Source organism: Macaca mulatta, chromosome 2 (assembly GCF_049350105.2).
Source record: "Macaca mulatta isolate MMU2019108-1 chromosome 2, T2T-MMU8v2.0, whole genome shotgun sequence".
NCBI classification, from domain to species: domain Eukaryota; kingdom Metazoa; phylum Chordata; class Mammalia; order Primates; family Cercopithecidae; genus Macaca; species Macaca mulatta.
Genome location: NC_133407.1, coordinates 112,919,103 through 112,943,253, shown reverse-complemented (window position 1 = coordinate 112,943,253; position 24,151 = coordinate 112,919,103). Strand labels below are relative to the sequence as shown.

The 24,151-nt window shown below is 50.0% G+C and overlaps 1 protein-coding gene across 20 annotated transcripts in view; it reads right to left on the bottom strand.

The window, feature by feature from the left end:
• DAG1 (dystroglycan 1) overlaps positions 1 to 20,678 on the bottom strand; it is a 77,074-nt gene extending 56,396 nt beyond the window's left edge. For 2 of the 20 annotated variants that reach the window (XM_015130800.3, XM_015130809.3), the window contains exons 1-2: positions 19,091 to 19,264; positions 12,430 to 12,486 (exon numbers count right to left, since the gene is read on the bottom strand). The gene's annotated coding sequence lies outside the window, so the exon portion shown is untranslated. 20 annotated transcript variants of the gene reach the window in all.
• Positions 20,679 to 24,151: the final 3,473 nt, after the last annotated feature.

The window sequence follows — 24,151 nt, the reverse complement described above, 5'->3', positions numbered from 1 at the left end:
CAAACTATTTCATTAATAACATAAGACGGAAGAGGAAGGAGGTGGGGCAGTTTGAAATAACACGAGACAGCAGTTTGCCCTGCCTTTATTGATTTGATTAACGGGCATGGTGGGCAGCAGATGTCATAAATTCAACCTGGGAGTAATGGTACTTAATAGCCAGTATAATACAGGAGGATGAGCATCTAGACAACTAATGAATCAAAACATGATGCTATGTTTTTCTAGTAAAACTTGAGTACCTCAGGAAAATTGCTATCAAGAATTTATGGGGCTGGCCAGGCGCAGTGGGTCACATCTGTAATCCCAGCACTTTGGGAGGCCGAGGTGGGCAGATCAAGAGGTCAGGAGATCAAGACCATCCTGGCTAACATGGTGAAACCCTGTCTTTACTAAAAATATAAAAAATTAGCCGTATATGGTGGCAGGCGCCTGTAGTCCCAGCTACTCAGGAGGCAGAGGCAGAAGAATTGCTTGAACCCGGGAGGCAGAGGTTGCAGTGAGCCGAGATCACGCCACTGCACTCCAGCCTGGGCGACAGACTGAGACTCCATCTCAAAAAAAAAAAAAAAAATTATGGGCTAATTACTCCAAATAATAACATATACGTAGTACTGTTGTTGCTTCCATGTGGTTTCCTCCCAGGTATCTCTCTGGACCAAGGCAACTCCTGGGCCAACCCTAAAAGAACTCAGGGCTCAGGGTAGTGAGAACACAGATACAAGTGCTGAGCACACGAAGGGCAGGAAACGGAAGCTAGGGAGTAATTTTGGGTTCTCAAGTCTAACCTTTATACTGTAGTTTCACTGTTCTGGAAAACATTAACCTTTTCTAAATTTATATTGCCAAATCTAAGTTTGTTACTTGTCCTACTACTGAAGACAGGAGGCCAGCTGTTCTATAGGTTGCACCCTCCAGGGCCTTGGTGTACTGGGGGTAGAACCGTCTGTCCTAGGCCAGTGCCGCCATCTGGGATAGACAGGCATGTGCCTAGGCAGAGAGGAAGAACCCCATCTCTACAAAAAATACAAAATTCTCAATAATTAAAACATCAGGCCAGGCACGGTGGCTCACACCTGTAAATCCCAGCACTTTGGGAGGCCAAGGCAGGTGGATGGCTTGAGCAATCCAGGAGTTCGAGACCAGTCTGAGCAACACAGAGAAACCCCATTATTACTAAAAATACAAAAATTAGCCGGGCGTCGTGGCATGCGCCTGTAATCCCAGCTAATGGTTAAGCTGAGACAGGAGAATCACTTGAACCCGGGAGGCAGAGGATCCAGTGAGCCAAGAGCCAAGATCACACCACTGCACTCCAGCCTGGGTGAGAGAGTGAGACTGAATCTCCAAAAATATGTGTGTGTGTGTGTGTGTGTGTGTGAGAGTGAGACTGAATCTCCAAAAATATGTGTGTGTGTGTGTGTGTGTGTGTGTGTGTGTGTGTATGTCAAATACTATATATCTAACAGTTCACTCTTAGGTATATACCCAGAAGACACTGTCAAGAATATTCATCTCCAGCTGAGTGCAGTGGCTCACACCTATAAACCCAACACTTTGGGAGGCCGAGGTGGGCAGATCACCTGAGGTCAGGAGTTCGAGACCAGCCTGGCCAACAGGGTGAAACCGTCTCTACTAAAAATATAAAAATTAGCCAGGCATGGTAATGCACATCTGTAATCCCAGCTACCTGGGAGGCTGAGTTAGGAGAATCACTTGAACCCAGGAGGTGGATGTTGCAGTGAGCCGAGATCATTCTACTACACTCCACAGTGAGACTCTGTCTCAAAAAAAAGAAAAAAAAATACAGTGGTATAAATCTCCCTTGCAGAACACTCATCCCTCCCCTCACCACCCTGGCTTCTGCTGGCAGTCTGACACCCACCCACTCCTACAGGCGGTTCCAGAGCAGTGCCTCCCTAGGCCTCTCCCAGAACACAGCCCATGCCTCCCTGACTCTGGAATTCCTTACATTCTCTTCCTAAAGGACAACCCTCAGAAAGCTTGAATTCAAAACAAGAAAATAGACTGGGCATGGTGGTTCACACCTGTAATCCCACCACTTTGGAAGGCTGAGGCGAGAGGATCACTTGAGGCTAGGAGTTTGAGACTAGCCTGGGCAACATAACAAGACCCTGTCTCTACAAAAGAGAAAGAAAAAAAATAGGCTGGCATGGTGGCACACGTCTGTAGTTCCAGCTTTGCAGAAGGCTGAGGCAGGAGGATTGCTTAAGCCCAGGAATTCAGGCTGCACTAAGCCATGATCATGCCACTGCACTCCAGCCTGGGGGACAACAGTGAGATTTTGTCTCAAAAAAAAAAAAAAAAGAAAAAGAAAACAAAACCTGGTCTACCACCTGAGGTCTAAGCAACCTAAGTGGACATAAAGATGAAAAAATCTGAATTTGGCTTCAAAATTATTTAAGTATTTACAAAAATGAAATTAAATGTGAAATAATAGCAAAACGAACAAAAATACTGCAGGCACATGTTAAGTGTCCTAGTACTAGGGAAAGGCTTGATAAATTCTGGTATACTACATGACACTTTCTCTTGGGGCAAATTCCACCTCAAAGACTCAGGCCAGGGTTTCAGGGTCGTTACAACAAAGATAAAGGTCAGACACGACCATGGCCTTTTGTCTCCAAAAGGTTGCAGTGAGCTGAGATCGCACCACTGCACTCCAGCCTGGGCGACAGAACAAGACTCCGTTCTCATAGCGCCAGCCAATCACGCAGTGGCTCTGTCTCTCAGGTGAGCACTGAGTTACCCTCACAAAAGACACAGGCTTGGGCTGCCTACCAAATTTCAGGGCAAGCTGGAGTAGGGTCTGCACACAAGAAAGACAAGACCAGCTGACAAGTTCCTGGGCATGGAGTCTGAGACCATCCTACAATTAATCAACATTCTGCCCCTCCAAGTGCTCAAAACTTCAGCCACCTGCCAGCATAGCAGCAGCACTAGCAGTGAACACACATCCTATCCTGTAAGGCAAGTCTCTCTACCCAGAGCTTGAGACCAGCAGGTGAGGCCATGACCACAGCCCACAGAGCCTTCCATATTCACCTCAGCCCACCCGGCTTGATAACATAGATATGAAAAAGACTCAATTCCAGCTGTGCTAACTTCTCAATTTCTGGGCTACGCCCTACAGGGAGAAACAAGGAACTGCTTTAAAATAGCATTCAAACACAGAAAAAGTTTTTAAACCGAAAAATCATAGGACAGAGTTTGAGGCAACCATTTAAAAATCAAGAGTGGGGCTGGGTACGGTGGCTCATGCCTGTAATCCCAGCTCTTTAAGAGGCTGAGGCAGGCAGATCACTTGAAGTCAGGAGTTCGAGACCAGCCTGGCCAACATGGCGAAACTCTGTCGCTACTAAAAATTTAAAAATTAGCTGGACGTGGTGGCGGGTGCCTATAATTCCAGTTACTCGGGAGGCTGAGGAAGGAGAATCATTTGAACCTGGGAGGCACAGGTTGCAGAGAGCTAAGATTGCGCCATTGCACAACAGCCTGTGCGACAAGACCAAAACTCCGTCTCAAAAATATATAAATAAATAAATAAGATCAAAATAAAATAGGCCAGGCACAGTGGCTCACACCTGTAATCCCAGAACTCTGGGAGGCCGAGACGGGTGGATCACCTGAGGTCAGGAGTTTGAGACCAGCCTGGCCAACATGGTGAAACCCCGTCTCTACCAAAATTACAAAAATTAGCTGGGCATGGTGGCAGGCATCTGCAAGCCCAGCTACTCGGGAGGCTGAGGCAGGAGAATTGCTTGAACCCAGGAGGCAGAGGTTGTAGTGAGCTGAGATTGTGCCACTGTACTCCTGCCTGGGTGACAAGAGTGAAACTCTGTCACAAAAAAAAAATTTTGGCCGGGCGCGGAGGCTCAAGCCTGTAATCCCAGCACTTTGGGAGGCCAAGACAGGCAGATCACAAGGTCAGGAGATCGAGACCATCCTGGCTAACACGGTGAAACACCGTCTCTACTAAAAAATACAAAAAACTAGCCGAGCGAGGTGGCGGGCGCCTGTAGTCCCAGCTACTCGGGAGACTGAGGCAGGAGAATGGCATGAACCCGGGAGGCGGAGCTTGCAGTGAGCCGAGATCCAGCCACTGCACTCCAGCCTGGGCGACAGAGCGAGACTCCGTCTCAAAAAAAAAAAAAAAAAAAAAAAAAATTAGCCAGGCGTGGTGGCGGGTGCCTGTAGTCCCAGCTACTCCGGGGGCTGAGGCAGGAGAATTGCTTGAATCTGGGAGGCGGAGGTTGCAGTGAGCAGAGATTGTGCCATTGCACTACAGCCTGGGTGACAAGAGCAAGACTCCATCTCAAAAAAAAAAAAAAAAAAAAAAAAAAAAGCAGCAATGGCTTCCTGAGCTCCCAGCCCCTTGGCACCCAGTGATCACAGCAAACTGGACACAGAGACCACAGTAAGCCTGACACTGAGGCAGAAGACTGTGCCTTTGGGCACAGCCCACAATGGGCCCCATTCTCCCTGGAAGCCCATAGCAGGATGGAAGTGGGGAGGCCAGGACATTCCTCCACCCCCTCACACAGATGTAAAGGGCACATGCAGCTCAGGGCAGCAGAGCCCTCCACAGGAAGAAAGCATACGGAGCCATTTTCATCTCCAGCTATTAGAATCAAAAGGAGACCCTCTCCTCCAAAATAACAGAAGTACCATATGATCAAATCAGGTAATCAGATGACCTACATAGGAGATCCCTCCCTAGTCAGCAACGTTCAACTAGAAGGGAAAAAGGCTCAGGGCTCTGAAGAGACGGGGGACCCCACAGGACCTGTCAGGTTAGGACTGGCACTATGAGCAGAAGAACCAACGTCTCCTGCTAAGATTTCCTCCCTACATGAAAGAATCTGGTCAGTTTCTAAACTACTTTTAAAACTGGAAAAAGCACATCCTCAGACTTACAATGTTTTAGGACTATACTGCTGACCCTTCTGACAAAATATTATTCTATTTTCTAGGTAAGCAGATGCAACAGCTGGTAGCACAAACCCAAAGCAGGAGAGAGTGAGACAGGAATCCTACTGTTATCTATTTGTGACTTTAATGAATTCTATTTTTAGGTCTTTAATAAAGAGCCTCTCTTCTAGTCTCTTCCTACCAAATTTCTCCACTCAGGCGATTCAATCATTCCAACACTGCTCAAAAGTCTAAAAATATAAGACACTTCTGGGCTGGGCGTAGTGGCTCACCCCTATAATTCCAACACTTTAGGAGGCTGAGGCAGGAGGATCCAGCCTGGGCAACATAGCCAAGACCTCATCGCTACAAAAAAATTAAAAAATTAGCTGGGCATAGTGGCACATGCTAGTAGTCCCAGCTACTCAGGAGGCTGAAGTGGGAGGATTGCTTGACCCCAGGAGGTCAAGACTGCAGTGAGCTATGATTATGCCACCACATTCCAACCTAGGCAACAGGGCAAGACCCTGCCTATCAAAAAACAAAGAAAACACAATTTCTTCAATCATACCTCACATAAGAGGTAGAACTTCCTCATTTTCTCCAAGACTTAGAATCTACCCCCTGCTCAAGGGCTACTCATCAGACTGGTCTCCAATATAAAAAATCCTAGAAGGCAAGGTATCCTTGACCTCCCCAGAGGTCAGGGCAGATTGGACATAAAGATGACCTACAGGCCGGGTGCAGTGGCTCACGCCTGTAATCCCAGCACTTTAGAAGGCCAAGGAGGGCAGATCACCTGAGGTCAGCAGTTCGAGACCAGCCTGACCAACATGAAGAAACCCCATCTCTACTAAACATATAAAAATTAGCCAGGCGTGGTGGCGCATGGTGTATCGTTCCAGTTACTTGGGAGGCCGTGGCAGGAGAATCACTTGAACCGAGGAGGGGAAGGTTACAGTGAGCTGAGATCACACTATTGCACTCCAGCCTGGGCAACAAGACTGAAACTCTGTCTCAAAAGAAAAAAAAAAAAAAAGATGACCCACCAGCCCAAGCAGGAGTGTTTACAGGACATTTACAGTAATCAGATGCATGTTTTATGGAAACATTCCATAGTAAAATTAGGGCCCAGAAAATGGATGGTACCCAGGTTCTGATTAATAGCCAAATAAAAAGGAAATCTTATTTGGAATTCCATTATTGACTACATCATTTTTCTTGGCAAAAGCTGGCTAGAGAATCAATCCACCCCTGGAGAACAACTGAGCTAATTAACAGAGGTGTTTATGACAACCAAGGCAGAACTGGTTCACTTCTGCCATAGACAGCCTTGGGAATCTTAAGTAAATTTCCCATCAACCCCTAGGATGCCTGCGGGAAAATGTTCCCAGAACAGTGAAGAGGCTAAACAGAGATACCTGCAAAATCAAAAGAATTTAATTCCAATTCCACTACTCTGTTTTAATACATTTACAAACTCTTCCCTCGGTATCCATGAGGCATTGGTTCCAGGATACCAAAATCCACAGATGCTCAAGTCCCTTATATAAAATGGTGTAATATTTGCAAATAATGTACGAACATCTAATATAAATGGTATGAAAATAGTTGTTATAACGTTTAGGAAATGATGACAAGGAAAAAGTTTATTCATGTTTCACACAGATGCAGCCATCCTTTTTTCCCAAATATTTTCAATGCACAATTGGATGAATTCACAGATGTGGAACCCACAGATACAGAAAACTGTGTACCGATTAGGAGAAAGAACTCTGTAAGAGGTGCTTGTTTGTAGATTCTCATACTTAATATACAAAAACAACATCCACAGAAATGAAGAGTAAATGCCAAAACAGAGAACCAAGCTGGGCACTGGCTACTGTTTCCCTGAATACGACATATCCTTCCAAGTGCTTCATTCATCCTTGAGCTCCCCACAACTGGCACACTCCCCTATACTTAGGGTATCCAAGGGCCGTGACTGCCTCAGCAAGAATGAATCGGCCGGGCGCGGTGGCTCAAGCCTGTAATCCCAGCACTTTGGGAGGCCGAGGCGGGTGGATCACGAGGTCAGGAGATCAAGACTATCCTGGCTAACATGGTGAAACCCCGTCTCTACTAAAAATACAAAAAACTAGCCAGGCGTGGTGGCGGGCGCCTGTAGTCTCAGCTACTTGGGAGGCTGAGGCGGGAGAATGGCGTGAACCCGGGAGGCGGAGCTTGCAGTGAGCCGAGATCACGCCACTGCACTCCAACCTGGGAGACACAGCGAGACTCCGTCTCAAAAAAAAAAAAAAAAAAAAAGAATGAATCTGTGGCTGCTGATGCCCCCAAGGGCAGGGAACACTGAGACTAGGTCTCTACATGGTTATAAATATCACAAATCCACGCAAGTCACAGAAAAAGGACTATAGAAAACGTGCACAATACTTAAAAATAAAAATCATTACAAATCTGCCTTACTTGACATTGATAAATGTGCTTCTACAAAATTGTAAATCACAAGTCACTTCTTATGATACTAAAACCTCTTTTAAAAAACTTTATGCAGAGATGTTAATTGCAACATTATCTATTACAACCAAAGTAAGAAATAACCTCTTTCCTGTAGGAGATAGCTAAAACAAATAATAAGAAAAAAAATAACAAAAAAAGAACCAAACTGTCTAAGAACTAGGGACAGACTAACCATTAGAAATGTTATATTCGCTGAGCACAGTGGCTCACGCCTGTAACCCCAGCACTTTGGGAGGCCAAGGCAGATGGACCACAAGGTCAGGAGATCGAGACCATCCTGGCTTACATGGTGAAGCCCCATCTCTACTAAAAATACAAAAAATTAGCCGGGCGTGGTGGCGGGCGCCTGTAGTCCCAGCTACTCAGGAGGCTGAGGCACGAGAATAGCACGAACCTGGGAGGTGAGGCTTGCAGTGAGCCAAGATCACACGACTGTACTCTGGCCTGGGCGACAGAGCGAGACTCCGTCTCAAAAAAAAAAAAAAAAAAAGAAAAAAATGTTATATTCAGGGCTGGGCGTGGTGGCTCACGCCTGTAATCCCAGCACTTTGGGAGGCTGAGGTGGGCAGATCATTTGAGGTCAGGAGTTCGAGACCAGCCTGACCAACATGGAGAAACCCCGTCTCTACTAAAAATACAAAATTAGCCAGGTGTGATGGCACACGCCTGTAATCCCAGCTACTCGGGAGGCTGAGGCAGGAGAAACGCTTGAACCCAGGAGGCAGAGGTTGCAGTAAGCTGAGATTGCACCATTGCACTCCAGCCTGGGCAACAAGAGCAAAACTCCATCTCAAACAAAAAAAGAAATGTTGGCCGGGCGCGGTGGCTCACGCCTGTAATCCCAGCACTTTGGGAGGCCGAGGCGGGCGGATCACAAGGTCAGGAGATCGAGACCACGGTGAAACCCCGTCTCTACTAAAAATACAAAAAATTAGCCGGGCGCGGTTGTGGGCGCCTGTAGTCCCAGCTACTCGGGAGGCTGAGGCAGGAGAATGGCGTGAACCCGGGAGGCGGAGCTTGCAGTGAGCCGAGATCGCGCCACTGCACTCCAGCCTGGGCGACAGAGCGAGACTCCGTCTCAAAAAAAAAAAAAAAAAAAAAAAAAGAAAGAAATGTTATATTCAGGCCAGCATGGGGGCTCACGCCTGTAATCCCAGCACTTCGGGAGACCAAGATGGGTGGGATCACCTGAGTTCAGGAGTTCGAGGCCAGCCTGGCCAACATGGTGAAACCTAGTCTCTACTGAATATAAAAAAATTAGCTGGTTGTGGTAGCACGCGCTTGTAGTTCCAGCTATTCAGGAGGCTGAGATAGGAGAATCACTTGAATCCAGCAGGTGACGGCTGCAGTGAGCAGAGATCAAGCTACTGCACTCCAGTCTGGGCAACAGAGAGAGACTCTGTCTCAAAAAAAAAAAAAAATCTATACTCAAACTTAGTAAAAACATTGCCAAGGGCCATCTTTGGAGGAGACCCAGGAATCGGGGGAATCACAAATGCCTCTGGAAAGGCGAACCACAGGCTAAGGGGATAGATGGAAGGAAGGTTTCTTTCCCTCCTTTGTATAATCCTTTTGAACTTTTAATTAAGTTTGTACCATGTGTTGTATTCCCTATTTACAGAAAAAAAAAAACAGGATGGGGGCTGGGCGCAGTGCCTCACACCTGTAATCCCAGCACTTTGGGAGGCCAAGATGGGAGGATCACGAGGTCAGGAGATCAGCCTGGCTAACACAGTGAAACCCCATCTCTACTGAAAACACAAAAACTTAGCTCAGCGTGGTGGCGGGCACCTGTAATCCCAGCTACTCAAATAGGCTGATGCAGGAGAATCGCTTGATCCCAGGAGGCAGAGGTTGCAATGAGCTGAGATTACGCCATTGCACTCCAGCCTAGGCAACAGTGCGAGATTCCATTTAAAAAAAAAAAAAAAAGGCCGGGCGCGGTGGCTCAAGCCTGTAATCCCAGCACTTTGGGAGGCCGAGACGGGCGGATCACGAGGTCAGGAGATCGAGACCATCCTGGCTGACACGGTGAAACCCCATCTCTACTAAAAAATACAAAAAAAACTAGCCGGGCGAGGTGGCGGGCGCCTGTAGTCCCAGCTACTCAGGAGGCTGAGGCAGGAGAATGGCGTGAACCCGGGAGGCAGAGCTTGCAGTGAGCCGAGATCTGGCCACTGCACTCCAGCCTGGGCGGCAGAGCGAGACTCCGTCTCAAAAAAAAAAAAAAAAAAAAAGGGAAGGGGAACAAGGGATTTTTCCTTTTTCTTTTTTTTTTCTTTTTGAGCCAGGGTCTCACTTTGTCACCGATGCTGGAGTGCAGTGGCGTGATTTGCTGTGACGAAAGCTCACTGCAGCCTCAAACTCCTAGGCTAAGGCCCACTGGCTCGCATCTGTAATCCAGCAGTTTGTGAGGCTGAGGTAGGTGGATCGCTTAAGCTCAGCAGTTCCGGATTAGCCTGGGCAACATGGCAAAATCCTGTCTCTACAAAAAAAATTTTTTTTTTTTTTTTTTTTTTTTTTGAGACGGAGTCTGGCTCTGTCACCCAGGCTGGAGTGCAGTGGCGCGATCTCGGCTCACTGCAAGCTCCGCCTCCCGGGTTTACGCCATTCTCCTGTCTCAGCCTCCCGAGTAGCTGGGACTACAGGCGCCCGCCACCTCGCCCGGCTAGTTTTTTGTATTTTTTTAGTAGAGACGGGGTTTCACCGTGTTAGCCAGGATGGTCTCGATCTCCTGACCTCGTGATCCGCCCGTCTCGGCCTCCCAAAGTGCTGGGATTACAGGCTTGAGCCACTGCGCCCGGCCTTTTTTTTTTTTTTTTTGAGACAGAGCCTCACTCTGTCATTGCCCAGGCTGGAGTGCAGTGGCTGGATCTCAGCTCACTGCAAGCTCCGCCTCCCGGGTTCATGCCATTCTCCTGCCTCAGCCTCCCGAGTAGTTGGGACTACAGGCACCCGCCACTTCGCCCGGCTAGTTTTTTGTATTTTTTAGTAGAGACGGGGTTTCACCATGTTAGCCAGGATGGTCTCGATCTCCTGACCTTGTGATCCGCCCGTCTCGGCCCCCCAAAGTGCTGGGATTACAGGCTTGAGCCACGGCGCCCGGCCTCTACAAAAAATTTTAAAAAATAATAAAGATAAAAATAAAAACTCTTGGGCTCAAAAGATCCCCCCACCTCAGCTTCCCGAGTAGCTAGGACTACAGGCGCGTGCCACCACACTCAACTAATTTTAATTTTATTTTTTGTAGAGACAGGGTCTCTCTCTGTTGCCCAAGTTAGTCTCAAACTCCTGACTTCAAGTAATCCTCCCGCCTTGGCCTCCCAAAGTGCTGGGATTATAGGCATGAGATACGCCTCCTTTTCTTTTTTCTTTCCACCATTTTTTTTTTTTTTTTTTTTTTTTGAGACACAGTCTCACTCCATCGCCCAGGATGGAGTGCAGCAGCACAATCTCGGCTCACTGCAACCTCTGCCTCCCAGATTCAAGATTCAAGCAATTCTCCTGCCTCAGCCTCCCAAGTAGCTGGGATTACAGGTGCACACTACCACGCCTGGCTACTTTTTGTATTTTTAGTAGAGACGGGGTTTTACCATGTTGGCCAGGCTGGTCTCGAACTCCTGACCTCAAATGATGTACCCATCTCGGCCTCCCAAAGTGCTGGGAGTACAGGTGTGAGCCACTGCGCCCAGCCCTTTTCTTTCCACTTTTTTCTTGAGATGGAGTTTCACTCTTGTTGCCCAGGCTGTAGTGGGATGGCAGGATCTCGGCTCACTGCAACCTCCACCTCCCAGGTTCAAGTGATTCTCCTTTCTCAGCCTCCCAAGTAGCTGGGATTACAGGTACCTGTCACCACGCCCAGATAATTTTTGTATTTTTAGTAGAGACAGGGTTTCACCGTGTTGGCCAGGCTGGTCCAAAATTCCTGACCTCAGTTGATCCGTGCACATCTGCCTCCCAAAGTGCTGGGATTATATAGGCATGAGCCACCGCACCCGGCCTCTTTCCACTTTTATCTTCCACACTACTTAAATATACGTATTATCCAATAGAGCTTTTCCACCGCTATTAATGTTTTAAAATTCTAAGTCAGGTGCGGTGGCTCATGTCTATTAATCCCAGCACTTTTTGAGAGGCTGAGGTGGGAGGATCGTTTGAGCCCAGGGGTTTCAGATCAGCCTGGACAACATAGTGAGATCCCATCTCCACAAAAAGTTAAAAAAATTAGCCGGGCATGGTGACATGCCCCTGTAGTCCCAGCTACTTGAGAGGCCAAGGTGGGAGGATAGCTTGAGCCTAGGAAGTCGAGGTCTGTAGTGAGCTGTAATCATGCCACTGCACTCCAGCATGGGTGACAGATGGAGATCCTGTCTCAAAAACAAATAAATAAGCTGGGCACAGTGTCTCATGCCTGTAATCCCAGCACTTTGGGAGGCCAAGATGGGCGGATCACCTGAGGTCGGGAGTTCAAAACCAGCCTGACCAACATGGAGAAACCCCGCCTCTACTAAAAAATACAAGATCACGCCACTGCACTCCAGCCTGGGCAACACAGCAAGACTCTGTCTCAAAAAAATAAATAAATATAATTCTGTGGTTATCATTTTGGCCAGTATGTGATTATCCCTCAACTTTCTTTTGCAGAAATGTCTCTTTTCTTTTTTTTTTTTTTTTTGAGACGGAGTCTCGCTCTGTCTCGGAGTGCAGTGGCTTGATCTCAGCTCACTGCAAGCTCCGCCTCCCGGGTTCACGCCATTCTCCTGCCTCAGCCTCCCGAGTAGCTGGGACTACAGGCACCTGCCACCACGCCCAGCTAATTTTTTTATATTTGTAGTAGAGACGGGGTTTCACTGTGTTAGCCGGGATGGTCTTGATCTCCTGACCTCGTGATCCGCCGGTCTTGGCCGCCCAAAGTGCTGGGATTACAGGCATGAGCCACCGCACCCGGCCAGAAATGTCTCTTTTCAAGTACCTTACCTCACCTTCTAGTGCTAGGCTGCTTTAAAAGCCTTATCTTCCTGGAGAGCAGAGGCCCTGCAGGAAAAGGAGGAAACAATATTGGTGAATGCCCACAACTGAAATAGAATTATACCACACCGACCAACTCCAGAGGAAGTGGGGAATGTCACTGAGTCTCCTGCCCACACCACCAATTAGTCACCCTTCTTTGTCAAAGGTCACAGTAAGAAAATGAAACATTTTCTGTACAGTCAATCCAGAACCAAAAATTATAAATAATAAAATTAATTTCAGCGTATTTTAGACAGTGGGTTTTTTTAAAACGATTAGCTCAAAAAGGTATAACTGAGAAGCAAAACCTCAACACTGCAAAACCTCAAACTTGGCTCACTGCAACCTCCACTTGCTGGGTTCAGTCAATTTGCCTACCAAGTAGCTGGGATTACAGGTGCATGCCACCACGCCCAGCTAATTTTTTTGTTTTTTTAGTAGAGAAGGGGTTTCACCATGTCGGACAGGTTGGTCTCGAACTCCTGAGCTCAGGTGATCCAACCGGCTCTGCCTCCCAAAGTGCTGGGATTACAGGTGTGAGCCACTGCGCCCGGCCCAAAACCTCAACACCATTAAATGTATCTCATGACAAGCAAGATAAAGACATTTGGTCATAAAAGTAATTTTTTAAATATGCAGCTGATTGTTCCCAGTAGAATCCTGCTTTTAAAACATAAATATAAATTAAGTCAACATACTGCTAAAGTTTGTTCAGATTTAATCACTCCAACACAGAACACAGACCAGCTTCACCAATCATAAACCGACACCCTCGGTTTATGATCCTCTACTAATGCATCTCATCCACCTTCCTACCCTGGATCCTGCGTAAAACCAAGAAAACGCTCAGCTATGGCCAGGCGCGGTGGCTCACACCTGTAATCCCAGCACTTTGGGAGGCCGAGGTGGGCAGATCATGAGGTGAGGAGATCAAGACCATCCTAACACAGTGAAACCCCATCTCTACTAAATATACAAAAAAAAAAAAAAAATGGCCGGGCGCGGTGGCTCAAGCCTGTAATCCCAGCACTTTGGGAGGCCGAGACGGGTGGATCACGAGGTCAGGAGATCGAGACTATCCTGGCTAACACAGTGAAACCCCGTCTCTACTAAAAAATACAAAAAACTAGGCCAGGCGCGGTGGCTCAAGCCTGTAATCCCAGCACTTTGGGAGGCCGAGGCGGGTGGATCACGAGGTCAGGAGATCGAGACTATCCTGGCTAACATGGTGAAACCCCGTCTCTACTAAAAATACAAAAAACTAGCCGGGCGTGGTGGCGGGCGCCTGTAGTCTCAGCTACTTGGGAGGCTGAGGCGGGAGAATGGCGTGAACCCGGGAGGCGGAGCTTGCAGTGAGCCGAGATCACATGCCACTGCACTCCAGCCTGGGCGACAGAGCGAGACTCCGTCTCAAAAAAAAAAATAAATAAAAAAAAAAAAACAAAAAACTAGCCGGGCGAGGTGGCGGGCGCCTGTAGTCCCAGCTACTCGGGAGGCTGAGGGAGGAGAATGGCGTGAATCCGGGAGGCGGAGCTTGCAGTGAGCTGAGATCCCGCCACTGCACTCCAGCCTGGGCGACAGAGCGAGACTCCGTCTCAAAAAAAAAAAAAAAAAAAAAAAAATTAGCCAGGCATGGTGGTGGGTGCCTGTAGTCCCAGCTGCTCGGGAGCCTGAAGCAGGAGAATGGCATGAACCCGGGAGGCAGAGCTTACAGTGAGCCGAGATTGCACCAATGCACTCCAGCCTGGGTGACTGAGCGAGACTCTGTCTCAAAAAAAAAAAGGGGGGGGGGGGGAGAAAATGCTTAGCTATCAAACCTAAAAAATTGGAAAATAGAGAACCCTATTCATTAAGGCTAAATTAAGCCTTCTGGTTGGTATAATTTTGTAAGCTACTCTAAATTCCTATATATAGAAATTGCTGGCTGGGTGCGGTGGCTCACGCCTGTAATCCCAACACTTTGGGAGGCCGAGGCAGGCAGATCACAAGGTCAGGAGTTCAAGACCAGCCTGACCAACATGGTAAAACCCCATCTTTACTAAAAATACAAAAATTAGGGCCGGGCGCGGTGGCTCAAGCCTGTAATCCCAGCACTTTGGGAGGCCGAGACGGGCGGATCACGAGGTCAGGAGATCGAGACCATCCTGGCGAACACGGTGAAACCCCGTCTCTACTAAAAATACAAAAAACTAGCCGGGCGAGGTGGCGGCGCCTGTAGTCCCAGCTACTCGGGAGGCTGAGGCAGGAGAATGGCGTAAACCCGGGAGGCGGAGCTTGCAGTGAGCTGAGATCCGGCCACTGCACTCCAGCCTGGGCAGCAGAGCGAGACTCCGTCTCAAAAAAAAAAAAAAAAAAAAAAAAAAAAAATTAGCTGGGCGTGGTGGCACATGTCTGTAATCCTAGCTACTTGGGAGGCTGAAGCAGGAGAATCGCTTGAACCCGGGAGGTGGAGGTTGCGGTGAGCCAAGATCGCGCCACTGTACTCCAGCCTGGGCGAAAGAGCGAGACTCCATCTCAAAAAAAAAAGTAGCTGGCCGGGCAAGGTGGCTCACGCCTGTAATCCCAGCACTTTGGAAGGCCGAGGCAGGCGGATCACCTGAGGTCAGGAGTTTGAGACCAGCTTGACCAACATGGAGAAACCCTGTCTCTACTAAAAATACAAAATTAGCCAGGCGTGGTGATGCATATCTGTAATCCCAGCTACTCGGGAGGCTGAGGCAGGAGAATTGCTTGAACCTGGGAGGCGAAGGTTGTGGTGAACCAATATCGCACCATTGCACACCAATCTGGGCAACAAGAGCGAAACTCCATCCTAAAAAAAAAAAAAAGAAAAGCCAGACGCGGTGGCTCACGCCTTTAATACTGGCACTTTGGGAGGCCGAGGCAGGCGGATCACAAGGTCAGGAGATTGAGACCATCCTGGTTAACACGGTGAAACCCCATCTCTACTAAAAATACAAAAAAATTAGTCAGGCGTGGTGGCGGGCGCCTGTAGTCCCAGCTACTTGGGAGGTTGAGGCAGGAAAATGGCATGAACCAGGGAAGCGGAGCTTACAGTGAGCTGAGATCGCGCCACTGCACTCCATCCAGCCTGGGCGACAGAGCACGCTTGTAATCCCAGCACTTTCGGAGGCTGAGGAAGGCAGATCACTTGCGCTCAGAAGTTCAACCCCATCTCTACAAAAAATACAAAAATTAGGGCGGGGAGCAGTGGCTCATGCCTGTAATCCTAGCATTTTGGGAAGCCAAGGAGAGTGGATCACCTGAGGTCAAGAGTTTGAAACCAGCCTGGCCAACATGGCGAAAGCCCCTCTCTACTAAAAATACAAAAATTAGCCAGGCGTGGTGGTACATGCCTGTAATCCCAGCCACTTGGGAGGCTGAGGCAGGCGAATCACTTGAACCCAGGGGGCAGAGGTTGCAGTGAGCCGAGATCACACCACTGTACTCCAGCCTGGGCAACAGAGCAAGACTCCGTATCAAAAAAAAAAAAAAAGAAAGAAAGAAAGAAAAGAAATCAAGTATGCTCTCATCTGCCTCCACAAGCATGAACACACATTGACTCTCATGGGTTAAGATGCCTGCTATGCCCAAGAGGAAATGCAATACCCCAGGTTCAAGTAGGAGATAAAGTTGGGTTTTCTTTAATTTTTATTTCTTGAGACCGAGTTTCGCTCTTGTCATTCAGGCTTTCGGCTCACTGCAACCTCCGCCTGCCGGGTTCAAGCGATTCTCCTGTCTCAGCCTCCCAAGTAGCTGCGATTACAGGAGCCCACCACCATGCCTGTCTAATTTTTATATTTTTTAGTAGAGATGGGGTTTCTTTTTTTTTTTTTTTTTTTTTTTGAGACGGAGTCTCACGCTGTTGCCCAGGCTGGAGTGCAGTGGCGCGATCTCGGCTCACTGCAAGCTCCGCCTCCCAGGTTCCCGCCATTCTCCTGCCTCAGCCTCCTGAGTAGCTGGGACTACAGGCGCCCGCCACCGCGCCCGGCTAATTTTTTGTATTTTTAGTAGAGACGGGGTTTCACTGTGGTCTCGATCTCCTGACCTTGTGATCCGCCCGCCTCGGCCTCCCAAAGTGCTGGGATTACAGGCTTGAGCCACCGCGCCCGGCCGAGATGGGGTTTCAACATGTTGGCCAGGCTGGTCCTGAACGCCTTACCTCAGGTAATCCACCTGCCTCGGACTCCCAAAGTGCTGGGATTACAGGCATGAGCCACCACGCCCGGCCTGGAGATAAAGTTTTTTGTTTTTTTTTATTTTTTTTGAGACAAGGAGTCTCGCTCTGTCACCCAGGCCGGAGTGCAGAGGCGCAATCTCAGCTCGCTGCAAGTTCCACCTGCCGGGTTCACGCCATTCTCAGCCTCAGCCTCCCGAGTAGCTGGGACTACAGGCGCCCACCACCACACCCGGCTAATTTTTTTATTTTTAGTAGGGACGGGGTTTCACTGTGTTAGCCAATATGGTCTCCATCTCCTGACCTTGTGATCCGCCCACCTCAGCCTCCCAAAGTGCTGGGATTACAGGCGTGAGCCACCGCACCCAGCGATAAAGTTTTTAATGATCAAATGCCAGGCCTCCTTTCCCATGAATCGACTGCAGTCTAAGTGGTCCCTCCAAATCCCACCATCCTCAACAGTAACCAGACACAAGCAACTCTGTGGGCCACTATACCAGGTAGTCAAGAAGGAATTTAAATCCTTGGTTATGCTTGGTCTTCTGGCCCAGGCATTCCAGAACGTAGCTCCTCCCCTATCACGGCAGGACATCCCCTCTGTACTATCTTTTCAGTCTCTCCTTTCTGATGGCCCCTTCTCCCTCCCCATCTCTCCTCTGTTGGCTGACTTAACTGCCAGAGGTCCTGGCCCCCTCCCTCTCCCTGACACTCCACCAGCAATATCTTTCTAAACACAAGTCTGGGTCACACCACTCTACTAATTAAAAGGCTCCCTAGACTCCTGCACCCCGCATACAAAGTTGGAACTCCTGTAAACAAGGCAGGCCCAGAGCTCCCACCTGCCAAGCTGGAGGACTCCCAAGCACTATTTTAGATGCTCATGTACATGTGGTTCCCTGTGTCCAAGCCTTGATGTCCCCCACTAATTCCTGCTGGCCCTGAAAGCCACAGCTCAGGAATTCCCTCTCCACTCAGGCTACTATGCGAGCACGCTTAGTGGGCAGACACTATTAATCATGGGTTCCCCGGTCCCCACTGCCCCCTAAACTGAATTCCTTAAGGGCAGAAGCAGATTCTTTTACATGGGTTCCTACGATCTACCACAGAATTTGGCAGGTAGTGAATCAAAATACTTGTTAAAATGAAAAATGCTTTGGCCAAATCAATTTTTAAGAACAGTGACGATTTGCACTGTGCTTCTTTTACCAAAGGCACACATCAACACAAGTTTTTATATCCCATAGGATCTTTACATGATGGATCCAACTCCCTACTGAATCTGATTTCTCCAAAATACAGCTCCTCAGCCTCTTTGAAGCACACAGGCCATGAGCTCTTCTTCCTTAGTTCACAGCCAAAAAAAAAACGCACAGAAGTTCAACTAAACTTCTCCATACTCAAACTATGGATTTTTATGCCTCCAAAATGTAGTAAGGTGAAATTCTTTTTTAGAACAGGAACATTCCAAAATGTCTCTGAACACTAAGCATAGAACCTGGTAAAATTACAATACCCGATCTAGACCAGACTTTCCAAAACACCTGAAAGCACATCCAACTCTTTATCTGGAATTATGTCCTATAAACACCACCCTCCCTTCACGAAGTCTGGCTTCTATGCCAGGAGTCACTTCTACTCGCTTATTTAGGGAAGCAGCAGGATGGAATCTTAAGTTAGAACTCTGCGCTACGAAGGTGCTGTCCCAGGCTCTTGCCCCAATCAGTCAAAACTTCATCGTCACCATTAAAACTAATTCTGAAGTAACTCGATTTACAAAAACAATAACTTTTCAAGTTATAGAGATTAAAGGATGCATTTTAAGTTACCAGATGAGTCTGTAGGAAATTAACTTGGAATTTATGGCAAAAAGATTCCAAGTCGAGATGACATTTGCTATGGAGACACTATCCAAATACACTCCCAGGAGAACCTGGTCTGCCAAATACAAATGAAAAGGTAGTAAGTAAGTAGGCTTCCAAAGGAGCTCAAGTAAGGGTGAGGGAACCCACCAAGGCTCTAAGCAGCTCTGACCGAGCAGTGGTGGCAGCGGTGCCCTTCCCTGCCTCTGGCGGGGCTCGACGCCCACAGTCGGAATCCGGCCCAAATGGGCCACAACCCCTATTGGAAGCCCGGGAGGCGGCCCGCAGGCGGCTCACGACCGCGGCCAAAGCGCAGGCTCCGCGTTCCTGGGAGCGCGGGCCGAGCTAAGGCCTGGCCCACCGCCGCGGCGCGCGGCCCGGGCCTTGCAGCCGAACGCTCCGAGCCTTTGCCTGTGGGACCGAGAGCAAAGGGGCGGCTCCGCCTCCTCACCCACAAGGACGTCCGCGGCCGTGTCCCCGCCCCGGGCCTAACAGCAAGCAGCAGCAGGTGTTCCGCGGAAGGCTCAGCCAGCAGCAGGGATGGGGGCCCAAGCAGTCAGGCACAGCGGCTTGGGGCGGGCAGTGCACTCACCCAGCGCCGGCGGGAGGACCGCGGCAGGTGTTCGCTCCTCCCGGCCCCAGGACGCCGCCACCGCCGCTCCCCGGGGACTCGGCGCAAAGCTGCCGCCTCTGCCGCTGCTGCCGCCTCCAAGCCTAAGGAGCGAAAGCCCCGCGCCGCGCCGCAGCCTCCGCGCGAGCACGTACCGGGCGGTGAGAGGGCGCTGAGCGCGAGGGCGGGGCGCACGGCCGGAGCCTAGCAACCCCCTGACACGCGAGTGTTCCAGCCAATCCAGCGGCCAGCTCCGCGTGCCGCCCGCTTCTGCCTGCGTCGGCCGCGCCGCAGCGCGCCGCACCCGCGCGCAAGCCCCGCCCCGGCCCGCACCTCTCTGTTCATTGGCTAACCACGCCCCCACCGTGAAAGTCACGCCCCATCATGGAAGCCTCGCCCCCATGGCCAGGCAAGTCCGTTCCAGGACACACCCCGGCGGCCGGTCCGGGTGGTCCGGAGCCTTCAGGACCAGGAGTATGGGGGAGGGGTGCCCCGCCCAACTTCAGGCCTTTGGCCCTCTAAGACTAGTCAAGGGATAGTTAGGACTGCGAACTGGCCCGGCAACTGGCCACCCGTCGACCGCGTTCAGCGCTCCTAATTTCCTTCGAATGCAAATCAAGGGGTATTTCTAAGCCATGAGAACAATCAGGAAGCGTTCTCTCAGTTCTCTCAATTGCAAAAGATGAAAGCCTTGCTGCCCGGCCCTTACACGGATGGGAGACTGAGGCCAGGGATAGGAGGGGCGGGAAGCTAGCTCACCTCCTAGAGCCTCGCCCACAGCAGGCTGGGGAGTCGGAAAGCGCCTCAGGCCTAACGCTCGTCCCCTCCCCCTGCCTGGAACGCTGGAATCCGACGCCTGCTCTCCTGCCCAAAATAGCTCTAACCCGCAGGCGCTGGTCACTCACTCCTAGTGGCCGGCATTCTTTGGGTGGGGGAAGAAATAAGAGACGGGGGTTGCTGCCTGGAACATTCAAGGGGAGGGTCCTAAAGTAGCTTTCGCTCTCCCCAGGACTTACCTGCAGCCCCCCACCCCCAAAACCCCAGACTTTACAGTTACTGAACCTGACAGTTACCGGATGGGTCTGGGAATGAGACCTGTGATGGACTCTGCTTCTTCTCATCCCCACACCATGGGCAGGATGGGTCCATTACCTCCTTGGCCTGTGGCCAGCCTGGAATTCCAGGCCTGCACTCTTGACAGCAAGCACATACTGAACACAGAACTGGCTGCCACCAGCCATGGGCTCCTCCCTAGATCCCAGAGAGCTCTGGGGCTCCCTTGCTTTCGCTCCCTCCTCAGGAGTGTCTGGAAGAAGAAAGTTACAGAGAGAAGAAAGGAATGCCCCATCTCCCAAAAACATACCTTTTTGCAATTCTCTATACTTCAGTGTCTAGGCTCCAAACCTCATTCACAGAGACAAGAAAAGGAAGGGGCCAGGTGCTGTGCTCCTGCCTGTAGTCCCAGCACTATGGGAGGCCGAGGCAGGTGAATGGATAGCTTATGCTCTGGAGTTCAAGACCAGCCTGGGCAACATGGCGAAACCCCGCCTCTACAAAAAATACAAAAAAAAAAAAGAAAAAGAAAAAAAAGGAATTTGACCAGCCGCGGTGGCTCACACGTGTAATGCCAGCACTTTGGGAGGCCAAGGCGGGTGGATCACCTGAGGTCAGGAGTTTGAAACCAGCCTGACTAACAAGGTGAAACCCCGTCCCTGTCTCTACTAAAAATACAAAAATTAGCCAGGCATGGTGGCAGACGCCTGTAGTCCCAGCTACTCAGGAGGCTGAGACAGGAGAATCGCTTAAACCGGGAGGCAGACGTTGCAGTGAGCCGAGATCTTGCCACTGAACTTCACCTGGGCAACAGAGCAAGGCTCTGTCTCAAAAAATTAAAATTAAAAATTAAATTAGTCAAGTGGGGTGGCACATGATCTGGGCTCCCAGCTACCTGGGAGGCTGAGGTGGGAGGATTGCTTGAGCTCAGGAGGTTGAGGCTGCAGTGAGCGGATGTTCACACCACTGCACTCCAGCCTTTGCAATAGAGGGAGACCCGGTCTCCAAAAAAAGTCGGGGGGGGGGCTAACCATGCAGAAAATTATTTATTTGGGTTTCTAAGCAAAATGTATTCTATTCTCTCATTCACTCCTTTGGCTCAGACAGTGTACCACCCACCCCACCACTGTGCACTGCTTTGCAGCCATACGTTCTGCTGCATATTTTTGTGTCTGACTATATAGTTATATATCTCAGGCCTGTAATTCCAGCACTTTGGGAGGCCACGGTGGGTAGATCTCTTGAGCCCATGATTCAAGACCAGTCTAGACTGTCTAGTGAGAAACCATCTCTCCAAAAAAATTTTTTTTAATTAGCCGGGTGCTTGAGCTTTGAAGGTTAAGACTACAGTGAGCCATGATCACACCACTGCACTCCAGCATGGGCAACAGACTGAGACCCTGTCTCCAAAAAAAAAAAAAAGAAACAGGCCAGGTGCGATGGCTCACGCCTGTAATCCCAGCACTTTGGGAGGCCAAGGCAGGCGGATCACAAGGTCAGAAAATCGAGACCATCCTGGCTAACACGGTCAAACCCCGTCTCTACTAAAAATACAAAAACAAATTAGCCGGGAATGGTGGCAGGCGCCTGTAGTCCCAGCTACTCAGGAGGTTGAGGCAGGAGAATGGCGTGAACCCGAGAGGCAGAGCTTACAGTGAGCCGAGATCAAGCCACTGCACTCCAGCCTGGGCAACGACAGAGCAAGAATGCATCTCAAAAAAAAACAAAAAACAAAAAACAAAGAAGCAGCATCACTCTTCAGACCTCACTGATCATTCACAGATGCCAGAGTAGCGCCTCATCTCCCCATCTTCCTTTTTTGGGGGTTGCTCTTGCTATGAAATATAAGGACTGATTATGGTGGCCTGCAGGGTCCCAGCACTCATGCCCAACCACCCCCAGAGCCCCACTGGAGAGAGGGGCTCCACTTTAATTATCTGGCGCTCAAGGATAGGATAGGCCTTTGCTAGTACTATGGGCAGAGAGAAAGAACCAGAGCTTGCCTAAAGCCCTCATAGCCAAATCCTTTCCAGTCCTTGCCTTCCCAGGTTTGGGGTTCAATTAAGGGTGCTGAGGCCCCAGGCTGACTGGAATGCTTTCCTCCTCCCTCTTCTCCAGCCCTCTAACCTTGGCAGATCCCAGGCCAGAATAGCCAAAACTCTGGGCCTCATTGCTGTCTTTCTTCCTTTTTTTTGAGACAGAGTCTCATTCTGTCGCCCAGGCTGGAGTACAGTGGCGCAATCTCAGCTCACTGCAAGCTCCGCCTCCCGGGTTCACGCCATTCTCCTGCCTCAGCCTCCCGAGTAGCTGGGACTACAGGAGCCCGCCACCATGCCCGGCTAATTTTTTGTGTTTTTGGTAGAGACGGGGTTTCACCATGTTAGCTAGGATGGTCTCGATCTCCTGACCTCGTGATCCGCCCACCTCGGCCTCCCAAAGTGCTGGGATTACAGGCGTGAGCCACCGCCGGCCAATTTTTTTGTGTTTTTAGTAGAGACAGGGCTTCACCATGTTAGCCAGGATGGTCTTGATCTTTTGACCTTGTGATCCACCTGCCTCAGCCTCCCAGAGTGCTGGGACTACAGGCGTGAGCCACCGCGCCCTTTCTTCCTTTTTGTTCGGAGTAAGGGTTCCCCCAACCCACTCTTTCTTTAGGCCTTAAAAGTCAGGAGGCTTAGGCTGAGCACGATGGCTCACGCCTGTAATCCCAGCACTTTGGGAGGATGAGGAGGGCGGATCACCTGAGGTCGGGAGTTCAAGACCAGCCTGTCCAACATGGAGAAACCCCGTCTCTACTAAAAATACAAAATTAGCCGGGCATTGTGTCACATGCCTGTAATCCCAGCTACTCGGGAGGCTGAGGCGGAAGAATCGCTTGAACCAGGGAGGCAGAGGTTGCAGTGAGCCGAGATCACACCACTGCACTCCAGCCTGGGCAACAAGAGGGAAACTCTGTCCCAAAAAAAAAAAGTCAGGAAGCTTGGCTGACCAGACCTGAACAAGCCACTTAGGGGGCCTAACCACCCCCCACCAGAACCCAACCCGCCCCTACTGGAGTCCATACCAAAGCTGACACAGAAATAGCTGTCTTCATGGTCCCCTAGCCTGGCTTGGGGCTGTAAAGTTAAGGCCTCGTTACTCCCTTTAGTTCTTTTTTTTTTTTTTTTTTTGGAGACGGAGTCCCGCTCTGTGGCCCAGGCTGGAGTGCAGTGGCCGGATCTCAGCTCACTGCAAGCTCCGCCTTTCGGGTTCACGCCATTCTCCTGCCTCAGCCTCCCGAGTAGCTGGGACTACAGGCGCCCGCCACCTCGCCCGGCTAGTTTTTTTTTGTTTTGTTTTTTTGTTTTTGAGACGGAGTCTCACTCTGTCGCCCAGGCTGGAGTGCAGTGGCCGGATCTCAGCTCATTGCAAGCTCTGCCTCCCGGATTTAGGCCATTCTCCTGCCTCAGCCTCCCGAGTAGCTGGGACTACAGGTGCCCGCCACCTTGCCCGGCTAATTTTTTGTATTTTTTTGGTAGAGACGGGGTTTCACCACGTTAGCCAGGATGGTCTCGATCTCCTGACCTCGTGATCCGCCCGTCTCGGCCTCCCAAAGTGCTGGGATTACAGGCTTGAGCCACCACGCCCAGCCTAGTTTTTTTTTTTTTGTATATTTTAGTAGAGATGGGGTTTCACCATGTTAGCCAGGATGGTCTCGATCTCCTGACCTTGTGATCCGCCCATCTCGGCCTCCCAAAGTGCTGGGATTACAGGCTTGAGCCACCGCACCTGGCCATCCCTTTAGTTCTAAGAGTCAAAGCCATTACCCTCAGTGGGAACTGACAGCCCACTCTAGAGCTCAGCACAAGGTCCTCAGTAACTCATCTTCCAAACCCCAACAGAGCCTAGGCCACTCCAGGCCAGGCTTGGTGCTCACAATCAGTTGGAGGGCAGAACCAAAAGTGAGGTCTGGGCCAGGCTCGGTGGCTCATACCTGTAATCCCAGCACTT